The following is a 6,000-nucleotide window of genomic DNA, read 5'->3' as shown; positions in this document are numbered from 1 at the left end:
CCAGGTTGGAAAAGACCCATCAGCTCATCGAGTCCAACCATCCCAATCACTCACAACAGTTTCTCTTGATCAGTTTGATCCTCACTGCACCAGATTTGGTTGTCTCCAGTCGGAGAAGGATGCAAGGAGACGCATCTCTGTCCCGTTTCCCCTATGTACACGTACTCGAACAGTCTCCAAGCATCAGAGCTCTGCTCTAACTTCTCATTTCTCTCAGCACATCTCACGGAAGCGGCTCCAAGGAGGAGTAAGCACGTTTTTGTTCATAGCACAAACAGATCAGCAGTGTATGTTACTAATCATTATGTGTGTGATGCAGGTCGGCAGCATCCTCCACACGGGGTTATCTGCAAAGAGACTTCAAAAAGCAAGAAAGGGTATTTCAGTCCCTTCCTAGGAGGCTGGTTTGCAACCAACACCACAAATGGGAGAGAAGGGATAAGATGCCTGCAGGAACAAGGAGGGGAAGTACATTTTGTGAGGCACTGAGCGGCTTTCACGGAGTTCAGCGTGCCCTCAGATCCCTGTGGAGTTAACAGTAATCAGCATCTTGGAGGAACACTCAACACCGTTTAAAAGGGAGCTCTTGAAGAGTGACTTTACATACTCCTACCCTAAAAATAGCTGTACAATGGGATCCCTGCAGAAATGGCAAAGCCTGATGAACTGTGATGTTTCCAATGCGTGAGCAGCTCCAAGGTAGGGGAGGGAAGCCTGTGCCTCAGTGACATTAATAGTAAAAAGTCCCCAGCTTTAGACGCCTTCCTTGTATTTTGCTGCTGATCCCTCTTTGCTCCCATGTGGGGTTTGGCTTTTGCTTCTGTTTTCACCAGCACCAGGGCAGCTGAGGATGGGAGGCTGGAGCTCTGTTCAGCACAGGGTTCTGTACCATCTCAGCTGTTCTTAATTGACTTATCTTCATTTATAGCAGTTGGGCTGTTGCTGTCCTGCAGCATCTGCTCTCTGGATCTGGTTTTTTGCTACTCCATCTACTATTCTATAGCAAAATTACAGTTACTAGCTCCTATTCCAGGTTCTATGGCAAGGCTCTTTTTTTCTGGTGGCTCAGAAGATCCTGTAGGACACATATTTAATTTCTCACATCTGAATTCTTCACTGACTTTCATGGGATGGTGACACACACAAATGCAAATGTATCTTCTGGGCTAGGCCAGGGACCTCAGCACTTGTGACAAACCTCTAAAGGGCTGCAGCATGTGAGGTGCATCAGCATTAAGTTGGAAGAAGATAGATTTAAATTAGATACTAGGAAGAAATACTTCACAGTGAGGGTGGGGAGGTCCTGGGACAGGTTGCCCAGAGCAGGGGTGGCTGCCCCATCCCTGGAGGGGTTCAAGGCCAGGTTGGATGGGGCTTGGAGCCCCTGATCCAGTGGGAGGTGTCCCTGTCCATGGCAGGGGGGTTGGAACTGGATGGGTTTTTTAAGGTCACTTCCAACTCAAACCATTCTATGATATATTATCTAGAAGGTAGGCTAAAATCCATGAGGGTCAGTCTGTTGCTTCTAAAGTCTCTGCATCACGTTAAGTTTCCCAACCTCAGCAAAATATTTGTACTGTGATAGAATGCACGGCAAGGGAAGTGGCAGATCTTGCTGTGAGTGTTTTCTAGATGGGTGAGGCTTTAATTAAACTGACATTCCTGATAACCAACTCACTGAAGAGACGTCTGGGCTGCGATGTTAGCAGAAGCCTCTGCTGGGTCACTTGGTGGGGGATAGATAGCCACCAGCTGACGGCTTACTCGGAGCCAAGCTGTCATACTTCTGCTTCTCTTCAGCATCCCCCCCAGCAAAGTTCTCCCCAACGGCCATCCCACTGCTCTGGGTGCTGGGAATCATGTTGTGACGTTGGGCTCCTCCCAGCCTGGGGGTGTTGGTTGACAGCGACTGAACATGAGCCAGCAGTGGCCCAGGTGGCCAAGAAGGCCAATGGCATCTTGGTTTGGATCAGAAACGGCGTGACCAGCAGGGCCAGGGAGGTTATTCTCCCTCTGGACTCGGCACTGGTGAGACCAAACCTCAAATCCTGTGTTCAGTTCTGGGCCCCTCACCACAAGAAGGATGTTGAGGCTCTGGAGCGAGTCCAGAGAAGAGCAACAAAGCTGGTGAGGGGGCTGGAGAACAAGAGGAGCAGCTGAGAGAGCTGGGGGTGTTTATCCTGGAGAAGAGGAGGCTGAGGGGAGACCTCATTGCTCTCTCCAACTACCTGAAAGGAGGTTGTGGAGAGGAGGGAGCTGGGCTCTTCTCCCAAGGGACAGGGGACAGGACGAGAGGGAATGGCCTCAAGCTGCCCCAGGGGAGGGTCAGGCTGGACATCAGGAAAAAATTTTTCATGGAAAGGGTCATTGGGCCCTGGCAGAGGCTGCCCAGGGAGGGGGTTGAGTCCCCTTCCCTGGAGGGGTTTAAGGGACGGGTGGACGCGGTGCTGAGGGACATGGTTTAGTGATTGATGGGAATGGTTGGACTCGATGATCCGGTGGGTCTTTTCCAACCTGATGATTCTATGATTCTATGATCTGGGTGACTCCCTCCACTTAGAAACCACATGTCATACAATCTTGGAATCATTAGGTTGGAAAAGACCTTTGAGTTCATCAAAGCCAAGCATCCTTTCATAGAATTATGGAATCATAGAATAGTTTGGGTTGGAAGGGACCTTTAAGATCATCCAGTCCCACCCCTTGCCCTGGGCAGGGACACCTCCCACTGGATCAGGGGCTCCAAGCCCCATCCAACCTGGCCTTGAACCCCTCCAGGGATGGGGCAGCCACCACTTCCCTGTTCTAGTGCCTCAGCACTCTCATGGTGAAGAAATTCCTCCTTATGTCCAGTCTAAATCTGCCCCTCTCCAGTTTATCCCCATTGCCCCTCTTCCTATCCCCACAAACCTTTGTGAACAGCCCCTCCCCAGCTTTCTTGTAGCCCCTTCAGCTACAAGGTCTCCCTGGAGCCTTCTCTTCCCCAGGCTGAACACCCCCAACTCCTTAATCCTTTCCTGCCCCCCAAACCCTCGAGCTGGGCTCTTGGAACCAGCTTTGTAACCCCGGACTGAGCTCTTGGTGCCTGCGGGGGATGCTCAGCCGCGCCGCCAGCGAAAGGGGCTGCAGCTGCTAATTAGCGGCGCTGCTAATGAATCCCGCCCCCAGCATCTCCTCCCTCCCTCCCTGCCTCCTCCCGGGGCGCGCTCGTTCTTGCGCTCGGGAGCGCGCAGTGCGGCGCGGCCGCGCCCGGGAGCGCGCAGTGCGGCTCTGGGAGCCCCGGCTGCGGCGAGACCCACCGCTCCGAGCCGGTAAGAGGGGTGGGAGGCGGCTAGCGGGGGGACGACAGGGATGCAGGAGGCTCCCGAGGGATGCTCGGGTCGCTCCAGCGGCGGGGGCTGCGGGGAGGGGTTTGATCCCGCATCCTTACCCTGGGTTTGGACCCCCCCCCGCCTGCAAGGTTCTCCTGCTTTGCCCAATTCCCCACCCCAAACTTCCTTCCCCAGTTTTCCTTCCCCCATTTCCCTCTCCCCTCCTCCCCCTTCCCCAATTTCCCTCTCCCCTCCTCCCCCCTTCCCCAATTCCCTCTCCCCTCCTCCCCCCTTCCCCAATTCCCTCTCCCCTCCTCCCCCCTTCCCCAATTCCCTCTCCCCTCCTCCCCCCTTCCCCAATTCCCTCTCCCCTCCTCCCCCCTTCCCCAATTCCCTCTCCCCTCCTCCCCCCTTCCCCAATTCCCTCTCCCCTCCTCCCCCCTTCCCCAATTCCCTCTCCCCTCCTCCCCCCTTCCCCAATTCCCTCTCCCCTCCTCCCCCTTCCCCAATTTCCCTCTCCCCTCCTCCCCCCTTCCCCAATTTCCCTCTCCCCTCCTCCCCCCTTCCCCAATTTCCCTCTCCCCTCCTCCCCCCTTCCCCAATTTCCTTTCCCCTTTTCCCACCTTCCCCAATTCCCTCTTCTCTCTTCCCCATTCCCAAATTCCACCCCCTTCCCCAATTTCCTTTCCCCTCCTCCTTCCTTCCCCAATTTCTCTTCCCCCTTCTCCAGTTCCCCTTCCCCAAACTCCCCTCCCCTCTTCTCCCTTCCCCAGTTTTCCCTCCCCAGGCCGGAGCTGCAAACAGAGGGAGCTGAGCTGGGTACCAGGCTGGGGCATGTGATGGGGTTTTTGCTCTTACGTCACGGCATCGTGTCTGCGCGTGCAATAAAATAGTGATGTGTCGGTCTGGGGGGGGACGGGGGTGCGGGAAGGGAGACCTTTGTGTGGTAGGGCACGTCTTGATCCCTGAAAAAGCTCCTGGGGAGGAAGGTCTGCCTTGAAGGGAGGCTGCACCCTGCTTCTCCCCTCTTGTTTTTGGGGGTGGATTCGTGTTCTCCCTCTGGAACACCCTGTGCTGGCAAAGCGCATCCACCAGCATCGTCTCTTTGAGGGCGCCTGGGTTGCGATGCCGTGTCTGATGGAGCAGCGGTTAGTGCCTGCCATCCGTATTTTTATTCTGCATGCTCTGGCTGTGCCTGCGGAACAGCTCGCTGCTATCGATCAAGCTTCTGGAGGTGGGGAAAGTGCTGAATCATTTGTACTCCCGGCTGTACGGGCGGTTCAGCTGTTCCTCATCTCCAGCAAATGCTCCAAAATGAGCCGCGGTGACTGAAGGGAACCGTGCGGTGAGCCAGCGGCCGTGCCTGAGGTGGGAGTCCTGGGGGTCTGGAAGAGATGATGGGTGGCTTGGGCACAGCTTAGTGTCATCTTCTATGGCCTTAGATGCTCCTTGGAGAACAGGGCACGGGGAAGATGCGTGCTTGCATCTCGATGAGATTGAGGGGTCACGGGGGGGATGGAGAGAGGCTTTCTCTAGAAAATCCCGTCCCTTCTGCAGCTGGGAAAGGCGTGTGGGGCTCGCTGCTTGGACAGGCTTTTGTTTTTCCTTTGGGTTCTCTTCTTTTTCTTTGAGGTTCTCTCTCAAGGTCAGGTCCTTGGAAGAGCATGTGGGCTATGAAGCACTTCTGAAAGTCAAATGGGGAGGTTTCTGTCGGCTTTTTGAGCGAGAGGTGGTGTAAAGGGGCAGGAGGATGCGTGCGTTGCAGAAAAATTGGAATCCTGAAAGGCAGAGCGGATGCCTGACTGGTTTAAGATGGATACTGTGGCGCTGTCGGGGTTTCCGGGGTGCTCCGATCAGATGCTGAGGACAAAAGCAAGAATCCAGTGACTTTTATGGAGATGCCAACTCCTTCATTGTTGACCAGGTTTTCTGCAAACGCCGACCCTTTGGCAGAGGGTTAAATTGATTCTTTCTATTTAACGGCTGCAGGCAGGGCCCTTGCTGACTTTCCTTTTTTTTTTTGTGTAGCTGTAATGCGAGCACGGCATAAATAATGCATGGAGGTTCTTCTCAGCTGATGGGCTCAAGTTGTTAAATTTGAAAATGGACTTTGTTTACAGGGATTGAGACCTGGGGACTGGCTTTTGTCTCGCTTGAGCTAAAGCTGTAGGATAGTGCTGGCTATGATAATAACAAAGCTCCAACATCATCTTCAACGTCTCACAGGGGGTTACTGAGTTGTTTTGCCTTGGTTGTAGCTAGGGATCTGATTTAAACTAAGTCAGTCAATCCAATCATCTCTACTCTCAGCTAATGATTAAATGGAAAATATCCCAAGCTCTCAAATAGTATTAATTCATAATGAATTATTTGCTTAGCTGCGATCTAATTGTCTTCATCTTCATGGGTCTTGTGTATAAAATCGATGCCGCTGCTGGCAAAGTGCCACCACAAAGCCTTTCTGCAGTGCACAAGCATCAAAGCTGGTTAAATATCTTTGATAATAACAGAAAGAAATGAGGTCTCATTCTTCATATCCGTGTTCTTGCCAGCTGCCTTGAGACCCCACGAGGAGGGTGCTCTCTTGAGACCCCTGTGTGTAGGTCGTAGCCTGGTTGTATCCCCCCTGTGAAGGGGGCACTGAGGGTCTCATGGGTGAGTTGCTGGGTGCAGCCCACACATGGTGAGA

General features: G+C 53.5%; 1 protein-coding gene across 20 annotated transcripts in view; it reads left to right on the top strand.

The window, feature by feature from the left end:
* Positions 1-3,226: 3,226 nt before the first annotated feature.
* NFASC (neurofascin) overlaps positions 3,227-6,000 on the top strand; it is a 96,108-nt gene continuing 93,334 nt past the window's right edge. For 19 of the 20 annotated variants that reach the window (XR_011339069.1, XM_069876041.1, XM_069876052.1 and 16 more), the window contains exon 1: positions 3,227-3,311. The gene's annotated coding sequence lies outside the window, so the exon portion shown is untranslated. Of the gene's footprint in view, positions 3,312-4,659; positions 4,680-6,000 lie in introns of those variants that run through there. The other variant, XM_069876034.1, reaches the window with a different exon arrangement.

Source organism: Phaenicophaeus curvirostris, chromosome 24 (assembly GCF_032191515.1).
Source record: "Phaenicophaeus curvirostris isolate KB17595 chromosome 24, BPBGC_Pcur_1.0, whole genome shotgun sequence".
NCBI lineage: Eukaryota > Metazoa > Chordata > Aves > Cuculiformes > Cuculidae > Phaenicophaeus > Phaenicophaeus curvirostris.
Note: the sequence above shows the minus strand (reverse complement) of the source record. Positions and strands in the feature narration are given on the sequence as shown.